A 24,700-nucleotide genomic window follows, 5' to 3' on the forward strand; every position below is an offset into this window, starting at 1 on the left:
ACTTTCTCAAATGATGGATCAGAATGTGTCAAAATCTGTTCTCTGAATTCGACATCAGTTACATTGTACACAATCGCATCACTACCTATCGTAGACAGGAAATAGGGGAGTTTCACAGTACCTAGTATGTTGTGAGCAATTACATGGGCTTCAAACTGTTGCGAAAACTCTAGCCATTCCTCTTCGTGTTCATGAAACTGTCGAAGAGGCAGTATAGCACTTGCAGTAGCTGTTGCTTGTCCCGTTGGGCGTGCAGTGTTGGCCAGTAGGTGCTGCACCGTCTAGAGCAGTGTAGATATTTGCTGGGTCTGAAACTGAAACATCTGTATTAGCTGCGTTAAATCAAACGCTGGCAGCTGTGGCGCCTGAGCACGGAGAGGGGAGGGGGGAGGGCGGAGGGGGGGATAGGAGGGGTTGGCATGTTGGAAGAGACAAAGGCAAGTAACAGACAAGGCAAGCAAGAAAAAGAAGTACAAAAGCGAAGAAAATTTCTGCAACGCCCACCTGAAAACACAGATTAGCAAAAGCAAGATAAGAGACTAGTAAAACAAGTAAACGCCCCTGCAAAGAAAAGACAAGAGAGAATTAAGGGGCCAGCAAAACACAAAAGAAAATTTCGTGTTCGCCAAGCACTGGGTTCCTCTCAAACTCGTCGCCAATGTAATATCCTGCCCACTCGTCTAATATAGGGTGTCTAGGAAGCTGTTTTCTGGGATCTCTAGACAACAATTCAAGCAAATCGTATTAATGGAATTTGTTACAGTAAGTTAAATTGACAATAGTTAACATTACATATTCACAAAGGTGAGTCACAAGCAAATGGCGAAATGCAAATAATCAACGTCCTTCGGTATATACAATTTCAATGTAAGCAAAACAATTCAGTTCATAAGTGCCGGCCGGTGTGGCCGTGTGGTTCTAGGCGCTTCAATCTGGAACCGCGTGACCGGTACGGTAGCAGGTTCGAATCCTGCCTTGGGCATGGATGTGTGTGACATCCTTAGGTTAGTTAGGTTTAATTAGTTCTAAGTTCTAGGCGACTGATGACCTCTGAAGTTAAGTCGCATAGTGCTCAGAGCCATTTCAGTTCATAAGTCACTGCCGTAACGTTTATATGACGGCTTCTCTTCTACTGCGGCAACAAGGAGGCGGAGTGGCGCTTATATTCTCTTCGTGTTGATGCCATTCCTGTCTTGATGTCACCCTATTGGCTGACGTCGTGTCACAGCCCTCTCTGCTCTTTCGTTCTTCAGCGTCGTGTTGGCGCTTGTCGTTACGCCGGAACACATTCTGTTTCATATCGCTTTGCAACGTTACGCCAAGATATTTAATGGATGTGACCTTGCAAACCAGCACACTACTAATGATGTATTCGAATGTGACAGGATTATTTTTCCTACTCATCCGCATTAACTTAATTTTTTCTACATTTATAGCAAGTTTCCATTCACGACACCACCCTTCCTTCTCCCAGAGCGGTTTTCCTCCTTCCCTCCCCAAGTCCCTGCACCCCCTCCTCGACTGTTTTCCTCACCCGTCCCTTCCCTCCCTGTCCCTCCTTCGGCGCACCCCCACCTCATCCCCCTTTCTCTCCCCTCCTCCTCGCCTCCTTTCCCCTTTTCCCTTTTCCCTTGTCCCCCCACCCCCCCCCCCCACCCAGCAGGACTTTTATGCTCTGGCCATAATTTACTGGTGCCTTTTAATCTAGTGTGTGTTTTTTGTGTAACATACTTTTTTTAGATTTTTATCTCCTATTTACAGTCACTGCTTTGTATGTCTTCATTTCTTCTGTTCCGCCATTTTTGTTTATATATTCCGCCATGTTTTCTTCTTTATATTGTTTTAGATGTCTTCCTGACTATTTATGTCTCTCTGCTGAGGAGCAGCGTTTATGCTGCTGCCAGCCCACCCCTGATGGGGAATGGAAATTGTAATAAAGGAAAAAAAAATCATGACACAAATTGGAAATTCGGTCTAAGTCGTTCTGTATCCTCCTACAGTCGCTCAACGACGACACCTTTCCATACACCATTGTGTCATCAGCAAACAGCCATAAAATGTTGTTCACCATGTCTGTCAAATCATTTAAGTATATAAAGAATAAGAGCTGTCCTATCACATTTCCCTGGGCACTCCTGAGGAGACCCTTGTCTCTGACGAACACTCGTCATCGAGGCCAACGTACTCGGTTCGGTTCAAAATGGTTCAAATGGCTCTGAGCACTATGGGACTTAACATCTGAGGTCATCAGTCCCCTAGAACTTAGAATTACTTAAACCTAAGTAACCTAAGGACATCACACACATCCATGCCTGAGGCAGGATTCGAACCTGCGACCATAGCGGTCGCGCGGTTCCAGACTGACGCGCCTAGAACCGCTCGGCCAAACCGGCCGGCTACTCGGTTCTGTGTTAAATAAAAAATCTTCGAGTCCCTCACATATCTCAGAACATAATCCGCAGGCTCGGACCTTCGTCGACAGTCTGCAGTGGGGCACCATGTCAAACTCCTTCCAGAAATCTAGGAATATGGAATCATCTTGTAGCCTCCATCCATAGCTGTAGCAAGCTGATTTTCGCACGAGGGATGCTTTCTACATCCGTGCTGATTTGTAAACAGAAGCTCTTCCCTTTCAAGGAAATTCGAACTGAAAATATGTTCAACGTTTCAGCGGCAAACCGATGTTATGGATATTGACATTCTCTTAGCTTTCTTATGTATAGGAGTCACCTGCGCTTTTTTCCAATCGCTTGGGACATTGAGCTGGGGAGAGATTCGCGATAAATTCAAGGATAAATGCTAAGAAAGGGGCAAAAACTGGAACGAAATCGAATTGTGATTTGATGTGAACCTGATGACTTATTTGTTTTCAACTTTGAGCTGCTTCTCTACGCCAGAAATGCCTATTCCTATGTCCTTCCTGTAGGAGTATGTGCGACAGTCAGTGCGCTTTTCAATATTCAGAGAAGAGGCTCCGTGGCATAGAGTGACGCAGACGAAGGGAAACCCTGACGGAGGGGCCTTTATAACTGTATCTGCTGCGAATTATTGTCATCAAATCCGCACTAATGTGCGCATTTCGTACACATAAGTTAATGATTTCGGTGAGCTTCCTATCAAATACCATTTTTAAAGGTAGTCAACTTCTGCTCTGCCGTACGCTTCTCGGAATTCGAAAAATACAATAGGCGAAGTAGCGAATGTAACATGGACGAGGTCTCCGCAGTCTGCCAATATGTGTCATTTTACGACCGCTGATTTTTGGTAGTGTCCCAAGACTTCTAACATTTCAGTTTTTAGTCGACTGTTATTGACTCTCCAAAATATTTTATCGTCAGTCACATATTATTGGCTGCAGTGTTTTTGGTTTACTTTGGGACTAGCACCATGTATTCCACATCTTGTACTCTGCCTTACAGGATTTCATCGTCACATTTTTAGTAGGGTTTCCTTTGTGAATCCCAGAATTCACTACGCACTTCCTCCAGAAAACTGTCGGCAACGGACGATTTGTGCCTTGGAGCCTTTCAGAGTGAATCATAAATATCATCCATAGTAGGTGAAGCTAGTACATTCCTATTACTCTCTGCTGAGAATCGAACCACCAAATTCACGATTACAAGCCTAATACTTACGAATTCAGCTATCTACCCACAGATGTTGACTTTACTGCCGCTTCTGTACACGCCACCTGTGTATAGGTCACGTAAGGACAGTATTGTGAACATCTGTGTGTAGGAAGGCGTGCTTTTTGGTTATGCATTGCGAGCTGACCCACTTTGACGATAGCGCTACGCACAACTACCCACGACACACGATTTTTGTTTGACGAAGATGATGCATCCACGTCTGTTATAGATGCACTTGAGAATGAGTCGCGCTCGAAACTAGTAGCCTTGTGGGAAGATGTCTTTCTTCATATTCATTGAGACTGTGGACCCCTCCCACAAGAAACTGATAGCGAGAGGCTACTTTCATAAATAGTCTACTAAATAATAATGTAATTCTCGCACTTAATGGTCTTGCGATTATGATGTGGAACTACTGATATGCGCGCCACTTGAAAAAATAATGACAACAACGAACAGCAATGTAACAATTGGTAGTTTCGGCTTTCTCTTGCTGTTCAAAGCTCGTGAGTCATTTATGAACAACTTTACAAAAGCAGTAATAGTTTAAATGATATAATGCTTAAAATAATACCAATAATTGACTGAGAAATTTCGCAACAAACTATAACTACGAGGGCATGGTGAAAAGTAATGCCTCTGAATTTTTTGTTTGTAAATTCTTAAAGCTTTTTAAACAAAACAAACGTTATTAACATTATACACTTTTATTCTTCACGTCAACATTTTTATTTCTCAACACAGTCAGCCAGGCAACAAACAGAATTCTCTGAATGAGAGATACTGTTGCTGTAGAATGTTTTACTTCGTTGATGGAGGCACAGTGTCACTTCTGCTTGTACCGCGTCATCAGTATCAAAGTGAAGTCCTCGAATGTGTTGTTTAAGTTTTGGAAACAGATGGAAATCGGATGGTGCCAAGGCGGGACTGTATGGCGAATGATCGATGACGGTGAACACAAGTCGTCGGACTGTTTCAGATGGCAGCGCTCGTGTGTTGCCTGGCGTTGTCACGCTGAAGGAGACGGTGCTCCATGTGTGGAAGAAGTTTCCCGTGGTTAGAAACTTGATTGCAGCACACTGTTTCTCACGCACCGACATACACTGATGAGCCACAACATAATGACCACCTGCTTAGTAACTTGTTTGTCTGTCTTTGGAACGATTCTACGTATTAGGGATCCAACAGTTTGTTAGTAGGTTTGTTGAGGTATGTGGGATTAGATGTCTGCGCACAGGTCATGTAATTGGCGTAAATACCGAGCCGCTGATTTGCGTACGCAGTGATGGCACCCGATAGCGAGCAAGATGGGTTCCAAAGGATTTACATCAGGTGATTTGGTCGCCAAGATATCGACGTGAGTTTACTATAATACTCATCGAACCACAGTAGCACGATTCTAGCGCCAAGGTACGGAGAACTGAAAGATGACATCGCCGTCGTGGAAGACATCAAGCATGAAGGGCTGCAGGTGGTTCGCACCTGTCAACGTGTCATCGATTGCTGCCACAGGTCCCAAGAAAGCACAGGACAATGTCTCCCACAGCGTGATACTGCTCCCACCACACTGCGTCCGTGTCGCGCTGCACGTTTCGAGCCGCCCATTATCTCGATGATGGCATGCGTGGAGAAGACTAGCGACCTAGTGTACCAGAAATGTGATTCACCCGAATAGCCGACAGGTTTCCACTGATCGACAGTCGAATCCCATGGCCCCTTGCCCACTGCGGTCATAATGAACTATGACATTCGGTCATCATGTGAACAAGCAGGGATGGTCTGCTGCGGAGCTCCATGTTCAACATTGTACGATGAACGGTGTGCTCCTGATCGTTTTTGAGTGCGCCAGTTTTGTGTTCTTTGGGCAGAGATGCCACAGATCACCATATATCGTACTTTACAGAGAAGACAAGCCTCGAACCCCATGTTCTGCGGAGAGTCGTGGACGTCCAATCGTTAACGCCTAGTGGTAGTTTCTCTATCTTACCTCTTTCCGTAGATGCCCACGACTGTAACATGTGATCATTGGACCGGCTTTTCTAGATAATCGTTCGTGGGCTCTGCATAATAATAATCTGCCCTTTGTCAAAGTCTCTTTTCTCAATGTATTTCCCCATCTGTAGCCCATTTCTTCGCTAGGGCGGTCCCACGTCCGTGTCTGCTCCGCGTAAATACTTCTGCTGTTTCGTCATGTCCCCGCAATGCCACCAGGCGGCACCCAAAGTCACGGTGGGCTGCGGTTATAATACACTACTGGCCATTAAAATTGCTACAACAAAAAGAAATGCAGATGATAAAAGTGTATTCATTGGACAAATATATTATACTAGAACTGACATGTCATTACATTTTCACGTAATTTGGGTGCATAGATCCTGAGAAATCAGCACCCAGAACAGCCACCTCTGGCCGTAATAACGGCCGTGATACGCCTGGGCATTGAGTCACACAGAGCTTGGATGGCGTCTACAGGTACAGCTGCCCATGCGGCTTCAACACGATACCACAGTTCATCAAGAGTAGTGATTGACGCATTGTGACGAGCCCCGGCCACCATTGACCAGACGTTTTCAGTTGGTGAGAGATCTGGTGAATGTGCTGGCCACGGCAGCAGTCGAACATTTTCTGTATCCAGAAAGGCCCGTACAGGACGTGCAACATGCGGTCGTGCATTATCCTGCTGAAATGTAGGGTTTCGCAGGGATCGAATGAAGGGTAGAGCCACGGGTCTAACACATCTGAAATGTAACGTCCACTGTTCAAAGTGCCGTCAATGCGAACAAGAGGTGACCGAGACGTGTAACCAATGGCACTCCATACCATCACGCCGGGTGATACGCCAGCATGGCGATGACGAGTACACGCTTCCAATGTGCGTTCAGCGCGATGTCGCCAAACACGGATGCGACCATCATAATGCTGTAAACAGAATCTGGATTCATCCGGAAAAATGACGTTTTACCATTCGTGCACCCAGATTCATCGTTGAGTACACCATCGCAGGCGCTCCTGTCTGTGATTCAGCGTCAAGGGTAACCGCAGCAATGATCTCTTAGCTGATAGTCCATGCTGCTGCAAACGTCGTCGAACTGTTCGTGCAGATGGTTATAGTCTTGCAAACGTTCCGATCCGTTGGCTCAGGCATCGAGACGTAGCTGCACGATCCGTTACAGCCATGCGGATAAGATGCCTGTCATCTCGACTGCTAGTGATACGAGGCCGTTGGGATCCAGCACGGCGTTCCGTATTATCCTCCTGAACCCACCGATTCCATATTCTGCTAACAGTCATTAAGGATCTCGACCAACGCGATCAGCAATGTTGCGATACGATAAACCGCAATGGCGATAGGCTACAATCCGACCTTTATCGAAGTCGGAAACGTGATGGTACGCATTTCTCCTCCTTACACGAGGCATCGAAACAACGTTTCACCAGGCAACGCCGGTCAACAGCTGTTTGTGTATGAGAAATCGGTTGGAAACTTTCCTCATGTCAGCACGTTGTAGGTGTCGCCACCGGCGCCAACTTTGTGTGAATGTTCTGAAAAGTTAATCATTTGCGTATCACAGCATCTTCTTCCTGTCGGTAAAATTTCGCGTCTGTAGCACGTCATCTTCGTGGTGTAGCAATTTTAATGGCCAGTAGTGTATTTTGGCTTATCACTGTAGTTACGTTACACACCGTCATGTTACACGCTGCAATACGGAGCCCTCTAGCGGCAGAAGCTTGCAATTTGCGTCAGCGGAACAGGAAGTCGATCAAGTAATATGCGTCATGTGTAAAAAGTTCATCAACCGTTACTGAGAAGAGAATAAAAAATTTGGAGGCATTACTTTTCAGCTCGCCTTACTGCAAGTAAATATTTATATATGTACAATTGTCTTACATCAGAACAGAGAGCAATTTCGTACTACTTTATACCGTGCACTTGGTTTTTATGTCGCACACCAAACCAAATCACAGTCGATTTATTTGGATACTAGTCTTAATCAACCTACAAGATATTTTATCTCGCACAGTAAGCCGGCCGGATGGCCGAGCGGTTCTAGGTGCTACAGTTTGGAACCGCGCGACCGCTACGGTCGCAGGTTCGAATCCTGCCTCGTGTATGGATGTGTGTGATGTCCTTAGGTTAGTTAGGTTTAAGTAGTTCTAAGTTCTAGGGGACTGATGACCTCAGATGTTAAGTCCCATAGTGCTCAAAGCCATTTGAACCATTTTTTGGCTCAGTAATATTTTACATATCTAAACACAAATACATTCGGCGAAAGAGTAAAGGCATGGGTTAATATATGCTCACTTCCTGATATGCGTGTCTGTCGAGTAAATTTAGTTCTAAATTGTGTAATAGTTTCATTAAAGCAAATTGTTGTTACTCTGATCCAGTTAAGTTCCAGACAATCAGTATGTGTTCACTGTGCAGTTCGCCTCCTATTTAACACACAGTTTGTGATTGCTGCATGAAAGTGTTTTTGCAATTACTGTGTACAAACTCCGAAATCAGTAAAAAAAACTGTGCTTCAAGCAGTTAGCCGTGCAATGCTGCATTGTATCTGTGACGTCGAGACACAAATATGATCTCTTCATTTATTACGTAGGTCCATCAGATTCATTTCTTATAAGTCTCTTTGTGATATTGGAGAGCCCGCCTTTGTACTGAAGTCCTCTGCTCTGGGAGGCTTATGAAAATCCACCTCGGTGCTGCGTTAGACTCCGAGGCCACGGCAGGAGCCAGCAAGGTCCGTAAATTCACCACACCACTTCACGGTCATAGCTAACGTCAGCGGTGGAGGGTCACGGTTCTACACCATCGAAAGCTCCTTTGAGAGTATTGTCTGTAGCTGTACTCTGATACTTTACACAAATGCGTGTGGCCTTAATTGTGAACAGAATATGTAAATCAACCAAATGTTACAGTTATGTTATCCAGTGGTCTGCATCCCACAGCTATTGACAACACCTATTATTGACTCTTTATGAATCTGATGTGGAATATCAACAGACAAGAAAAAATTGCTTTACTTTATGGGCAAGTTTGGTATTACTTTTTGCCGATTTCCGCGTTATTTTTTGCCGACGTCTGTGTAATTTTTTCTAAATTTTGGTGTTATTTTTTACCAATTTCGATGTTGTTTTTTCATAATTTTGGTATTGTTATTTGTCATTTTTTTCAATTTCGGTACTATTTTTTGCTAATTTCACTGCTACTTTTGCCAACTTCTGTGTTCTTTCCTCTCTTTTCGTCTTCTTTCTTTCCAATATGGGTTTTATTTCTTTCCAATTTTGGTGTTACTTCCTTCCAATTTCGGTGACATTTTTTTGTCAGTTTCGTCTTGATTTTGTTGCCAAATTCAGTTTTTTATAGTCAAATTCGGTGTTTTTTTTTCACCAGATCCAGTGTCACTTTTTGGCAAAATTCAGTGGTTTTTTTTTCATTTTGCCAAATTTGGCATTTTTCTTTTACAAAATTCACTGGTATCTGTGATGTCACGTCAACGTTCGTCAAGTGAGAAATGATTGTACATGAGTTCAACCTTGAGGAAAAAAATAAGGCAACATTCTACTTCAACATTCAATAACTATCAGTTACGAATATTGGTAAGCTCTCGTCCTCAGGTATATAACATTTTTATACAGGAAAATTACAAATTTCACGGTATCGCGTGATAATCATCGATTTTGGATTATTTCGCTAGAAATTGCCAATTTCGCTCTATTTTTTGCGTTGCCGTTTTCGCGAAATTTTCCTGTCTCTAATAATATCAGAATGATAACGTCTGTCAACTCCACGTCCACTCGTTCTTGTCTTGGAAAAGTCGAGACGAGCCGGAAGGCTATTACTCCACCCTAACTTCCAACCGTCTTCCTGCTGTACCCACAGACAGAAGGACAACATCTGTAGGCCTTTATAAATTAAGTATGTCTTTTTTTTTTTTTTTTGGTCATCAGTCTACTGACTGGTTTGATGCGTCCCGCCACGAGTTCCTTTCCTGTGCTAACCTCTTCATCTCAGAGTAGCACTTGCAACCTACGTCCTCAATTATTTGCTTGACGTATTCCGATCTCTCTCTTCTTCTACAGTTTTTGCCCTCTACAGCTCCCTCTAGTACCCCATGTCTTAGCAGATGTCCTATCATCCTGTCCCTTCTCCTTATCAGTGTTTTCCACATATTCCTATTCTCTCCGATTCTGCGTAGAACCTCCTCATTCCTTACCTTATCAGTCCAGCTAATTTTCAACATTCGTCTATAGCACCACATCTCAAATGCTTCGATTCTCTTCTGTTCCGGTTTTCCCACAGTCCATGTTTCACTACCATATAATGCTGCACTCCAGACGTACATCATCAGAAATTTCTTCCTCAAATTAAGGCCAGTATTTGATATTAGTAGACTTCTCTTGGCCAGAAATGCCTTTTTTACCATAGCGAGTCTGCTTTTGATGTCCTCCTTGCTCCGTCCGTCATTGGTTATTTTACTGCCTAGGTAGCAGAATTCCTTAACTTCATTGACTTCGTGACCATCAATCCTGATGTTAAGTTTCTCGCTGTTCTCATTTCTACTACTTCTCATTACCTTCGTCTTTCTCCGATTTACTCTCAAAACATACTGTGTACTCATTAGACTGTTCATTCCGTTCAGCAGATCATTTAATTTTTCTTCACTTTCACTCAGGATAGCAATGTCATCAGCGAATCGTATCATTGATATCCTTTCACCTTGTATTTTAATTCCACTCCTGAACCTTTCCATCATTGCTTCCTCGATGTACAGATTGAAGAGTAGGGGCGAAAGGCTACAGCCTTGTCTTACACCCTTCTTAATACGAGCACTTCGTTCTTGATCGTCCACTCTTATTATTCCCTCTTGGTTGTTGTACATATTGTATATGACCCGTCTCTCCCTATAGCTTACCCCTACTTTTTTCAGAATCTCGAACAGCTTGCACCATTTTATATTGTCGAACGCTTTTTCCAAGTCGACAAATCCTATGAAAGTGTCTTGATTTTTCTTTAGCTTTGCTTCCATTATTAGCCGTAACGTCAGAATTGCCTCTCTCGTCCCTTTACTTTTCCTGAAGCCAAACTGATCGTCACCTAGCGCATTCTCAATTTTCTTTTCCATTCTTCTGTATATTATTCTTGTAAGCAGCTTCGATGCATGAGCTGTTAAGTTGATTGTGCGATAATTCTCGCACTTGTCAGCTCTTGCCGTCTTCGGAACTGTGTGGATGATGCTTTTCCGAAAGTCAGATGGTATATTGCCAGACTCATATATTCTACAAACCAACGTGAATAGTCATTTTGTTGCCACTTCCCCCAATGATTTTAGAAATTCTGATGGAATGTTATCTATCCCTTGTGCCTTATTTGACCGTAAGTCCTCCAAAGCTCTTTTAAATTCCGATTCTAATACTGGATCCCCTACCTCTTCTAAATCGACTCCTGTTTCTTCTTCTATCACATCAGACAAATCTTCACCCTCAAAGAGGCTTTCAATGTATTCTTACCACCTATCTGCTCTCTCCTCTGCATTTAACAGTGGAATTCCCGTTGCACTCTTAATGTTACCACCGTTGCTTTTAATGTCACCAAAGGTTGTTTTGACTTTCCTGTATGGTGAGTCTGTCCTTCCGACAATCATATCTTTTTCGATGTCTTCACATTTTTCCTGCAGCCATTTCATCTTAGCTTCCCTGCAATTCCTATTTATTTCATTCCTCAGCGACTTGTATTTCTGTATTCCTGATTTTCCCGGAACATGTTTGTACTTCCTCCTTTCATCAATCAACTGAAGTATTTCTTCTGTTACCCGTGGTTTCTTCGCAGCTACCTTCTTTGTACCTATGTTTTCCTTCCCAACTTCTGTAATCGCCCTTTTTAGAGATGTCCATTCCTCTTCAACTGTACTGCCTACTGCGCTATTCCTTATTGCTGTATCCATAGCGTTAGATAACTTCAAACGTATCTCGTCATTCCTTAGTACTTTCGTATCCCACTTATTTGCGTATTGATTCTTCCTGACTAATGTCTTGAACTTCAGCCTACTCTTCATCACTACTATATTGTGATCTGAGTCTATATCTGCTCCTGGGTACGCCTTACAATCCAGTATCTGATTTCGGAATCTCTGTCTGACCATGATGTAATCTAATTGAAATCTTCCCGTATCTCCCGGCCTTTTCCAAGTATACCTCCTCCTCTTGTGATTCTTGAACAGAGTATTCGCTATTACTAGCTGAAACTTGTTACAGAACTCAATTAGTCTTTCTCCTCTTTCATTCCTTGTCCCAAGCCCATATTCTCCTGTAACCTTTTCTTCTACTCCTTCCCCTACAACTGCATTCCAGTCGCCCATGACTATTAGATTTTCGTCCCCTTTTACATACTGCATTACCCTTTCAATATCCTCGTACACTTTCTCTATCTGTTCATCTTCAGCTTGCGACGTCGGCATGTATACCTGAACTATCGTTGTCGGTGTTGGTCTGCCGTCGATTCTGATTAGAACAACCCGGTCACTGAACTGTTCACAGTAACACACCCTTTGCCCTACCTTCCTATTCATAACGAATCCTACACCTGTTATACCATTTTCTGCTGCTGTTGATATTACCCGATACTCATCTGACCAGAAATCCTTGTCTTCCTTCCACTTCACTTCACTGACCCCCACTAAATCTAGATTGAGCCTTTGCAATTCCCTTTTCAGATTTTCTAGTTTCCCTACCACGTTCAAGCTTCTGACATTCCACGCCCCGACTCGTAGAACGTTATCCTTTCGTAGATTATTCAATCTTTTCCTCATGGTAACCTCCCCCTTGGCAGTCCCCTCCCGGAGATCCGAATGGGGGACTACTCCTGAAACGTCCCCTTTGAACAATTCTACATGACTGTGCTTAAACTGGCACACAATGTTTTTAGCGCAACGCAATCTGACTTTCAAAAATCCCTACAAAAGAATGGCCCTGACTAACATTAAACTATACCTTTCACAAATCATCACTTACCTCACAAAAATCTTCGCTACTCAAACTACTGCAATACAGCGAGCGCCACTACTGCCAGCTAAATAAAAGATTCAAACTACTGAAGGCACTAACTACTGATAGGGATAGTTAGCAAATGAAAGATATTAATAGAGAACAAACAATGTATTTACCTTGATATCATCATGTATAAATATAGCAGTTCATGACAAATTACAAATCTCCGCCATCTCTCTCCCCACCTCCACCACTGCTGGCGGCTCATCTCCAACTGCGCAACGCTACGCGCTGTTCACAGCCAGCTGCCTAACACTACAATGGCGAGTATTACAACAATGCAAAGCAGCCACAGACTGCACACAGCACAGCCAGTGATTTTCATACAGAGGTGGCGTTACCAATAATAAAACCTAAACAGCCTACTTACATAGAGAAAACATAAACAGCCTACTTACATAGAGAAAACATAAACAGCCTACTTACACTCCGGAATCTTTTGCCAATGGAGAGATCATCATGACACTTCTCCAAATACAGGCCACATGTCCTGTGGATACACGTTACGTGTCTTTAATGCTGTGGTTTCCATTGCCTTCTGCATCCTCATGTCGTTGATCATTGCTGATTCTTCCGCCTTTAGGGGCAATTTCCCACCCCTAGGACAAGACAGTGCCCTGAACCTCTATCTGCTCCTCCGCCCTCTTTGACAAGGCCGTTGGCAGAATGAGGCTGACTTCTTATGCCAGAAGTCTTCGGCCGCCAATGCTGCTTATTTATCCAAATTTAGGCAGTGGCAGGGATCGAAACCGAGACCGAAGACGTTTTGATTATGAATCAAAGACGCTACCCCCAGACCACGGGTGTACGGAACGCTAAACGCTCAGCCTCAGGTAACTGATGAATGAGCATAGTGACTCATTCAGTCACTTGGTGTGATGATACCGCGATCGATATGCTTGCCAGTAAGTTGTTTATCAGCAGGCGCTAGCTCGCGAGCCTTAACTTCTAGAATTTTACGTTGTCTACTGCTTTTTCGGGCGGACAGCGCACGCGCGACGATGTGGGTCAGTAGCGAGTGAGCGAAGGCAGTAGGGGACAGAGTCAGTTGAGTGAACATCTATTGAAATAGACGACAGATAGGAATACGTGAACTAAGACAGAAAGTTTTCAAATCTATATTAAGAGGAATGTTTGACTGAAACAGGAACAATAAATCGTCCGTGGCTTTCTAAGAAAGTATGATTTTCTTGTATTTATCAGTTTCATTAAGGCGAATGAGCATATTTCTATTGTTGAAGGCTGAATATACATCATTAAAGGATGTCATCTTTCATTGGAGAAGAACATTACCAATTTTTATGTTTCATTTTGCAGCAAATGATAACAGACGTGTCAACAACAATTAGGCTACAGTTTAAATTTCCATCTGATTGCGGCTTCTGCAATTCTCCTTATCAAAGGTCCAACAGCAAATCCTTAGGAACACAGTCCTATCAGTTAAAATTTCTCGAAGAGAGATTACGTTGGATAAGTACACGGATGGAAGTGGAGAGATTTACTCCATGAAGTAACGGTCCACGTTTGTCAGGTTTTGTGGAGGTGTTTATTACATAGTGAGTATTAAATGACTAAACTTTAATTCCTTCAGAACTGACATCCATTATCAACGTCAATGTGAGTTGTGGCCCCATGAGCAAAAATACACGTTTGTATTCATTGTGCCATGGAAACAAATAGCGTCCAAATATTATCTTGAGGAATTTCTTACCGTGCCTGAAACACATCTGTCAGTTCATGGAGACTGCTGGCTGGATCTTTTATGAAAGCATATATCTTTCGACTGCATACCAGATATGCTTAAAGCAGCAAATTAGGGGAACGGGTAGGCTAGTTAAGTTAAGTACATTCCTCAGTGTTACAGTGGAGGATCTTGGATTATCCTCCTGAAAAACGCCAATTCGTACCGTGGAGGTGGGGACTATGGCACCAGGTTACGCCACTCGTAGCACTTACAGGTGAGCTTCCAGCCTCATTCCAGCAATTATCGAAACATTCCTGTCACCCTATCCACTAGCTCCGGACACCATGATTCAAGGTGAAACTATCTGGCAGAATAAAACTGTGTGCCGGACTGAGACTCGAACTCGGGACCTTTGCCTTTCCCGGTCAAGTTCTGTACCAACTGAGCTACCCAAGCATGACTCACGCCCCGTCCTCACACCTTTAATTCCGCCAAAGGCAAAGGTCCCGAGTTCGAGTCTCGGTCCGGCACACAGTTTTAATCTGCCAGGAATTTTCATATCAGCGCACACTCCATTGCAGAGTGAAAATCTCATTATGGAAACATCCCCAAGGCTGTGGCTAAGCCATTTCTCCGCAATATCCTTTCTTTCAGGAGTGCTAGTTCTGCAAGGTTCGCAGGAGAGCTTCTGTAAAGTTTGGAAGGTAGGAGACGAAGTACTGGCGGAATTAAAGCTGTCAGGACGGAGCGTGAGTCGTGCTTGGGTAGCTCAGTTGGTAGAGCAGTTGCCCGCGAAAGGCAAAGGTCCAGAGTTCGAGTCACGGTGTGGCACACGTTTTAATCTGCTAGAAAGTTTCATATCAGCGCACACTCCGCTGCAGAGTGAAAATCTCATTCTGGTATGATTCAAGGTGTTCCGTATCTACATCTACTCAATACAAAGCAAGCCACCTGACGGCGTGAGGCGAAGGGTACTTCTAGTGCCATTAACTGATTCTTCGTTTCCTGTTTCACTCTCGAATGGCACGCGGGAAGAATGATTGTCGGTAAACCTCTGTAATAGCTCTAATTTCTCGACTTTTTTCATCGTGGCCATTTCGCGAAATGAACGTGAGAGAAAGTAATATGTTGTCCGACTTTTCCCGGAAAGTGCTCACTCGAAATTTCGGTGGTAAACTTCACCGTTACGTACAACGTCTCTCTTGTAGCTTCTGTCACTGGAGGGGCTGATGAACACCTACGTAACGTCCCGCCGACCAGACTATCCGTGATGAAACGTTGAAACACGTATGTTGTGTGGCGACGATGGCGAGGCATTGCAGAGTCTCTGACCAGAGAGCCATTTATCGTGGCTAGTCTGCGCTTGACCGCGCGAGAGTTGCGAGCGGTACTCTGTCAGTAGTAGTCGTGCAGTACAGTTGCGAGCAGTAGTCAGTGGGCAGTCTGTCAGTAGCAGTAGGGCAGAGCTGTATGTCGGTAGTAGCAGCCCAGTGCAGTTGTGTGTGAGGAGTCGGCGGGCGTCGACATGGCACTCTGGTCAAGATTCAAGATGAGGTATATTATTTTTAAATGCGCTCAGCTAATAATGTAAATTAACTGTAACTAATTTGTGCAACAATCGCCCCAATAATAATTTTGGTTTTCAAAGCAATTTTTTACAAAGAATTCTTTAATGAAACAAATATTCCCTTGATATTCCTTAAAGAAAAGCTTCCCTTAAATTCAAAATTTTTGCAATCAATTTCCTCACAGCTATGGCAAAAACAATAAGAGCAGAAATTTGACATGCAGTTTCAATGAGGTAAGACATTAATTATGATTTTTTTGCACAGGGCCAAAGACCGATATTTTGGTTTAATTGAGTTTACATTGTCACTGAAGTCTCATTAGCATTGAATTGTTTTTCATTATTTTCGTGACAGCTTACACCTTGAGTCAGATTGCGATTCTCATTTTTATTGTCATTAAATTTATTTGCTGGGAGCTTACGTTAGGTTGTATTCTTGTTACCATTCAACTATTGTGTTTCAAAATTTCTCTGGGGAGCTTACACTTAGCTCAATGTGCATTAGCATTTAAAATAATATCTTTTAAATTTTGTGGGAAGGTTACACTTGGCGACACCCAGTCCAGGATCGAATTTCGTTGAGAGTCTTTTGAAAAACAGTCAGATATCTGCTCTTATTTGCTTAGATATAATTAGAATTTGGCGCAACGCTTTTACTAATCTTGTGACTTTCTTTCTACAGGTCAACGGCAATTCGTTGCTCTGTTGTATTTGTGTGTTGCTTTTGCATTGTGCTTATTTATTTTGTGAATAATTTTGACTATTGTAAAAATGCCGCGAAAGACTGTGAATAGTGTATCGCGAGGTATTATGAACGAAATTACCGACTTAAACAACGTGACCGATAGTAATTGTGACACGCAGTGTAATGATGACAATCCTGCGTTCACTAACAATCAGTGCGTTCCAACCATTAATAATGATGTAGACTTTAATGATGAACAAACGAACTCGATTGTGTCTCGTGTTGATTTGACGACAATCGATGATGCGGGACGCTCTATTGTAATGAGCGCTGCCCAGCCTTACACAACCGGTTTACTAAATTTACGTGATGAACACACAAATTTGTCTAATGAAAATGAACAGGATACACAAAGTACGACGGATTTATTTAATTCCGAAATAGTGTCTGACAGTGTACATCCGACTGATAATCCTTTTTGTAAATTGCAGAATGACCAAATGGTCACACAAAGCGCGACAATTGCAGGTACACCACTAAACAGCACTGAGAATAGAAATGCTAATTTTGGCTCGGATCAAATTATGGCACTATTGCTGCAACGAGCTAACCAAATCATTGAAAAACAAGACAACCTTAGTGAGGGTAACAAACAACTTAGTGAACAGAACAAACAGCTTAATGAAAAATTAGACGACAATTCCAGACAGTTAAATGAAAAATCAGACGACAATTCCAGACAGCTTAGTGAACAAATTAGAGCCGTTGCCGCACAGTGCCATGACACTAAGGAACAGTAGCGCGTGAAAATTGAGGCTTGTTCAAAAAAACGTAGCGAAGAAATTAGGTCTGTTGCTCAGGAATTAAAGGAAATGCAAACAGCCGCAACAGAAACACTTAGAGACGAAATTAACGGAGTCGCTAAACAATGCTCTGAAAAAGCTACACAATTACGGGACGAGTTTAAAGCAATGACAGCAGAACTTTTGCGCACAATGGATGAAAAGATCGACGCGAAATTCAACCAACAGAACACTCAGATTGACGAACGCTTTAATCACCATATACAAAACAGTGATACGCGTTTCCGTAAATTTATTCAGGATCAAAACAAAGTAAAACGACAAGTAATGGAAACAATCACAGCACAGAGACAAGAAGACAAACGTAGATTGTTCGCGAAAGCGAAGACATATGTAGACAACAATATTGCTACAGTGTCCGACGAAATTAATTCCATCAAACAGTCGAACACAGAATTACGTGACGAAATTTCTGACCTTAAATCGAAAACAGACACATACGCAACCGATTTTCAAACAGTGACCGACAGACTCGAACAATTAGAACTAACACAGGATTCAGATGTCGTCAAAACTGACATTAAAAAACTGAATGAAACTACGCGTAAATTGCAAAAACAGATTGATGCCTCTGGCACTAAGACTGATGAGCAGGTAAAAATACTGACTGAAAAATATGATGAATTGGCCAGTAGTACTGACGTTATAGAAAGTAGTAATGACAACAAATCAGACGATACTTCACCGGTTTCATTCAGTCAAACACCGGAATTTCAAAATCTACAACAGACAGTCAATGAGATCGATTCAGCTAATCACTCATTACGGAGAAATTTGTCAAATTTACAGCAAGAGGTAACAGATATGAAAAATATTTCAGTTAATAACTCAACACAGCAGACGCCACTTAGTGAACATTTGTCAGACTTACGCAGCGCGTATAATTTGGGCAATCTGCAAAGAGTACGGGACTTAGATTCAGAACGGACACAGACAAATAGATTCTCTTACAATACTGAACCTGTTCCGTCATACAGAGATGATAATTTCGATTATAACCATTTTCTATCGGTGAGGAAATTTAAAGTGTTTAGGAATGACAGAACACAGATTCATCCGCTTGATTGGATACAACAGTTTAGTTTTACTTTTCCACCGACTTGGCCTGTAACACACAAACTTGAATTTATTTGCAGTTTTTTGGAAGGCGAACCGGCAACTCGTATGAGACCGATCGCGAGACAATGCTATTCAGTAGAAGAGTTTCAGAATGCTTTTCTGTCAGCGTATTGGTCGAAGACGACACAGCGCGGAATTAAAGATCAGTTAATTAGTTTGCCAAACTACGAGAACTCAAATTTTCCCAGTGTGACGCATTTTTTTGAGCACATGGTGCAACAAAACCAGTACCTAAGTGAACCCTATAGTGAATCCGCACTCATACAATTATGCATTTCTAAATTACCACGGTCATTAAGAGTTTCACTTCTAACAGGTCAACAAAAAGAAAATATTTCGGCTTTCAGGGATCTGTTGCAGCTTTAAGAAGTGCAGCAATCAGACTATTCTTTCATAAACAAAAACTTCACATATAACAACCAAGGCCAACAAACGTACAGCAATTATGATCAGACGCGTAATTTTAATAGAAAAGGTAACAGACGCTTTAGGAACGACAACTACCAAAACTTTAATAACAGTCAAAATTCTAATTATCAATATCGTCAAAATTTTCAGCAGCAGGAACCACACTTTAGTAACAATAGAGGTGTTTCACAACAACAACATCAAAACCAGCCGGTTAGCATATCTAACCAACAATGGAATGCACAAGGTCAACCAGGCTTTAATGTTCCGCCGCGTGCACGTATAGTCCCAGATCCAACAAATAGTAACGCACGGCAGCAAGGAAACAACTACGTACAGAAAAGACAGTATTTCAATTCTTATCGCAATACACCGTATAGGAATGACTATTACGACAGACGTAAAAATAATGAGAACAATTTTCAGCGTACATCTAACAAAAGTGGGACATACCAACAGCAAAATTATACACAAGAACCTATTCTCATGAATGAACCCGACAGTAGGTATCATCCAGAGCGTAATACGTCTGGAAGAAGTAATAGAACTGTTCAAATAGTAGAAATGCCACAGCATCCTCCTGATAATAATAACACGTCAGATAGAATTTGACTAGATACTGAACAGGACGCATCTTCCAATAATACAAGCACTACTTTAGACACGCAAAATGTTGTTCACGAAAATGTAATTACTTTTGACGATATCAGAGACACTCTCTTGCAGGAAAGACCATTTGTTCAGAAAACTATTTCACATCCTGTCATCGAAATTAAAATTGGTTCACCGAAATTCTCAGCAGTAATCGATTCCGGATCACCTATATCAGTAATAAATGAAGAAATTTTTAACGAGTGCAACAAAGAGAATACGTATCCTACATTACCATTAGGCAAAATGAAAGTAAAAGGAGCAGTATCGAGTAAAGGTGTAGACGTTAAATTACAGACGCATTTATCATTTTGTATTGCAGGTCACACTTTTCACTCTAATTTTTGGATTGTTCCTTTACTGACAACAGACGTTATTTTAGGTACGGATTTTCTGGTACAACACTACGCAGTAGTTGATTTTCAGAATTCTTATTTAATGTTGAAGGATGAAAATATACAATTTGCTTTAGAATTTCAGCACTCACTATCTGCGGAAGAGCAAACAATTAATCGCACAGAGGTCATTTCCGTGTCACGTAACATAGACTGTAATCCCACATTGTTCACGGATACGTATGTACATAACTATAATACTCCAGACGAAGCTGACTACGACGTAATACAAATGATTTCTGATAAAGTTAAACACAGCAGTGCAAATACAGACGACGAACGAACGCAATTACACAAAATTCTTTTACAGCAAGCTCCAGTTTTTGACAACATTCCTGGTACTATGTCCGGCTTTATGTATGAATTTCAAGTGAAACAGCACGACACATTTAAAGCAAAGCATTATCCCATTCCATATATTCACAGAGAACAAGTTAAAAAAGAGTTGCAGGATATGCTTGATCAAGGAATTATAGAACCGGCAGTTAGTCCGTACATAAACCCGCTACATATTGTTAAGAAAAAAGATGGCACACTTCGCCTTGTACTTGATTCACGTCACATTAATGACATTATTATTAATGAAACAGATCGACCACAGACTTTAGAGGAACTTTTACAGAAATTTCACGGTACTGCTATTTATTCGACATTAGATTTGAAATCGGGATTTTGGCAAATTCAGCTTCATCCGAACAGTAGAAAATATACAGCTTTTCTCTGTTTTGGCGACTGTTATCAATTTTGTAAATTACCATTCGGGTTAACTATTTCTTCTGCAGCTTTTATTCGCGGTTTGAACACAATACTTCCGACAGAACTTAAAGACAGAATTACGACATACTTAGACGATATTCTTATTGCAGAAGCTAACTGGTCTGAACACAATGTGATTTTAGAACAACTATTGCAAACTTTTCATGCACAAGGACTCACAGTTAACCTCAGTAAATCGCACTTTGGCAAAACTTCTATAAAATTTCTTGGACACGTAATCTCAGCAGAAGGCATTGCGCCAGATCCGGAAAAACTTCAAGCTCTACGTGACATTACTATTCCTACGACGAAGAAGCAATTACGCAGTTTTTTGGGCTTAATTAACTTATTTCGTAAATTTATTCATCACTCTGCTTTAGACACACCCAGATTATGTCAATTAACAGGTAAAAACACTATTTGGTCATGGGATAAGCAAGCACATTCTGAATTTGTGAACCTGAAACATGCTTTGTTGAATGCTCCACTTTTGTCGCACCCAGATCTTACTAGAAATTTTTCCATTGCCACTGACAGTTCCAATACCGCTTTAGGCGTACACATTTTCCAGAAAATAGAAGAAGATGGGTCTACAGTAATTAAAAACATCGCATTTGCAAGCCGCATTCTGTCACCTGCTGAACGAAATTATTCCGTTACAGAATTGGAAACATTATGTGTTGTATGGGCTTTTACGAGATTTCGGCACTTTCTTTATGGCAGACACACCACCGTTTACACAGACCACAGAGCGATACAATTTTTACTTTCGGCTAAATTCATTCACGACAGATTAATCAGATGGAAACTTTATTTACAGGAATTTAATTTTACAATAGTTCACATTCCCGGCACACAAAATGTTATAGCAGACGCACTATCGCGTTCTCTGAGCAACAATCAGCGTGACATCGCAACCAACTTCTGCAAAGCAAATTTCAGTGTCATGTACATTCAACAAGTTGCATTTGAAAATTTTATTTCGTCGTCATTACAGGACATAGCACAAGAACAAAATAAAGACAACGTGTGGAAAGAAATTAAACACCTTTGGCTAGATAGGAATAATGTTACGATTAGAAACCATTACACTGTACGCAATGACATTCTGTTTCGCCGCTCTCATCCTGACAGCAACAATTGGTTATTATGCATTCCTGACGAACTGGTTAACAAATTAATCTGGTACACTCATTTAAGTTACGCACATTACGGACCCAGAAAGTGTTTTCTTATACTGAGACAGAACTGTTATTTTACCAACATGGAGAAACGTATACGACGAGTTTTAGCGTCTTGTAAAATTTGCCAGAAAGCTAAGTCAGACACCACTTCACATATTCCTCCATTATATCCCATTATACCTGTTAAATTAAGACATATGGCCGCAGTAGACATTTTTGGTCCAATTCCGAGAACTAATAGAGGTTATTGCTACATCTTTGTCGCTGTTGAACTTACTTCAAAATTTGTTACTTTCACTCCGTTACGCAAAGCTACAGCTAAAACTGTTTCGAAAGCATTTGTAAAACATTTTCTATTTCATGTAGGGCATGTGATGAAAGTAATTTCTGACAATGGATCACAATTTCGTTCTGCTACATGGACACGTATGTTACGAGCTAGAAACATTTCTGCGATTTATATATCCAAGTACCATGCTTCTTCGAACCCCTGTGAAAGATTAATGAAAGAAATCGGTAAACTGTGTAGAATATACTGCCACAAAAGACATATTGATTGGGACACACACATATTCTCATTTCAAGATGTAATTAATTCCATTCCAAATGAATCCACTATGCTATCTCCGTCTGTTATACTGAAAAACGTTGAACCACCAAACAAAATTAAAGAATTAGTAAACTTCCCTAAATGTCGTCCCCTACGTCACCATGAAATAATTAACATTGCGCTGAACAACATCAAACGTGCCGCAGAGCGCCGGAGAAGACAGCAAAAACAGGTTTGTACACGCCGCGACTTTCACATTGGACAGAAGATATTAGTGCGTACACACTATTTATCCAGCAGAATAAAAGGTAAGTGCAGTAAATTTGAACTTCTATACGCAGGACCATATCGGATTCGCAGCATCCCTCACCCCAATGTTGTACACGTCGAAACTTTGAGAACCAGAAAATCGAAAGGCAACCACCATTGGTCAAATATTAAACCGTTTATTGAATGAAACCACTTTATGATGTAACATGCTATGATGCCATTTACTAATCTTTATGACCACTTATGCAATTATATTCGCATGACTAATTACTGATGATTATCGTATTTTTTCTTGGCAAGTGCCTGGCAAGGTAAGGTTAGCAGGTCGCTCTTCTTGTCGTTACACATCAGACCGTGCACATTTTCCATTTTTTTTGTGTGTATGATTGTATTCCAGTTTTGTTTGTATGCACTGTGAAATAGTTAAGATATAACACTCACCAGTTGACTTTGACATTTTTGTTGCCCTATGAGATCTGAAGATCGTGACTGTTTTACATTTTTCTTTTTGCTGCTGCATTGTGATATTCTCTGTACATTTTGCCTTTGAACACTGTCTATGCTTTTGACATATTACGTTTTCTGTCATGTTATGCTGTATGCTTAATTGTGTCACCATTAACCAGTCATTATTTAATGGGTATATGATTTCAATGCAGGGCATTAATCTCTGTTCATCAATTTCAGAAAGAAATGATGCGTGTAAGAAATAAATTCAACAGAAATGGGAATTTCACCTACGGAATGATCGAAAGGAGATGCAATAACGTTATGAGGAAGAGTAAATGGATCAGGATTAACAAGCATTAACAAGAATATACTATACTCATCGTAGAATAGCAGTCTTAACTGATTTTTCTTTCAGAATACAGTGTGATTGATGCAGGCTGTCAGACAGAACTACACATCTTAGTTTTAGTGATGAAATATGCTAGAGATAAGGAATAGTTGTGTAATGAGTAATGAAATGATTTTTTGCAGATGATAATGAATGCTGATGAATAATGATGAAGAATATGCTGCTATGAATAATGAAGTTTTTCTTTACAGGTGATGATGATAATGGAGTTTTTGATGATATGGATAATGAAGTTTTCTTTGCAGATGAGGATAATGTTGAAGTTATATTTAGGCTATGTAGTTATTTAAGTATTTGTTGCAGTTCGTTTTGACAGCAGGTGTTATATTGCATAGTATAATGACTGAAGGTTTTGGAAAGGAGAGCTATAGAACACATTTTTTATACATATTTCACTACGTGTTAATTCGAAGTTCACTACTTTTCAGCATAAAATGCATTTCTCTTTTCAGCTTAATAATCCATTTTTATATATTTTTTGCAGGAGAAATTATTTATGAGATTAATGTGCTATAAGCAGTTGTTCATTAAATCTATGAATGTGGTTACATATACTCTACTTGTTTCATAATCTTGCCACAGCTGACTTATGACAAATGACGTTACACATTTTTCATTTATATCAATAACCCAGAAGCAAATTCTTCTCTCTTGCTTTCCCCTATAATTACCCTAAGCAATGCATTGCTAACAAAAAATGTATTACCAGTCCCAAATAATGTTACTAGTTTAAGAGAATTCTGAATAATACTGATCAGCTCTGAATAGTATGTCACTTCAGTAATGACTTCTTAATGATACAAAAAAAATATATAAAATAATGCTTTGTAACAGGCAAATAACTGCCACTGTTTATTGTAATGAGACTACTTATAATGCCCTGACTGTAATTAACTGATTTTTAATCATGACTTCTTAATGGTGTGTGTCACCAGTTTCAAATAATGCTACTCATTTAAGAAAGTTCTGAATAATACTGAATGATGAATAATGTTTTATACTATTCAATACTTACTGGCCACTGAGTGCCAA

This window comes from Schistocerca serialis, chromosome 4 (genome assembly GCF_023864345.2).
Source record: "Schistocerca serialis cubense isolate TAMUIC-IGC-003099 chromosome 4, iqSchSeri2.2, whole genome shotgun sequence".
Lineage (NCBI taxonomy): Eukaryota > Metazoa > Arthropoda > Insecta > Orthoptera > Acrididae > Schistocerca > Schistocerca serialis.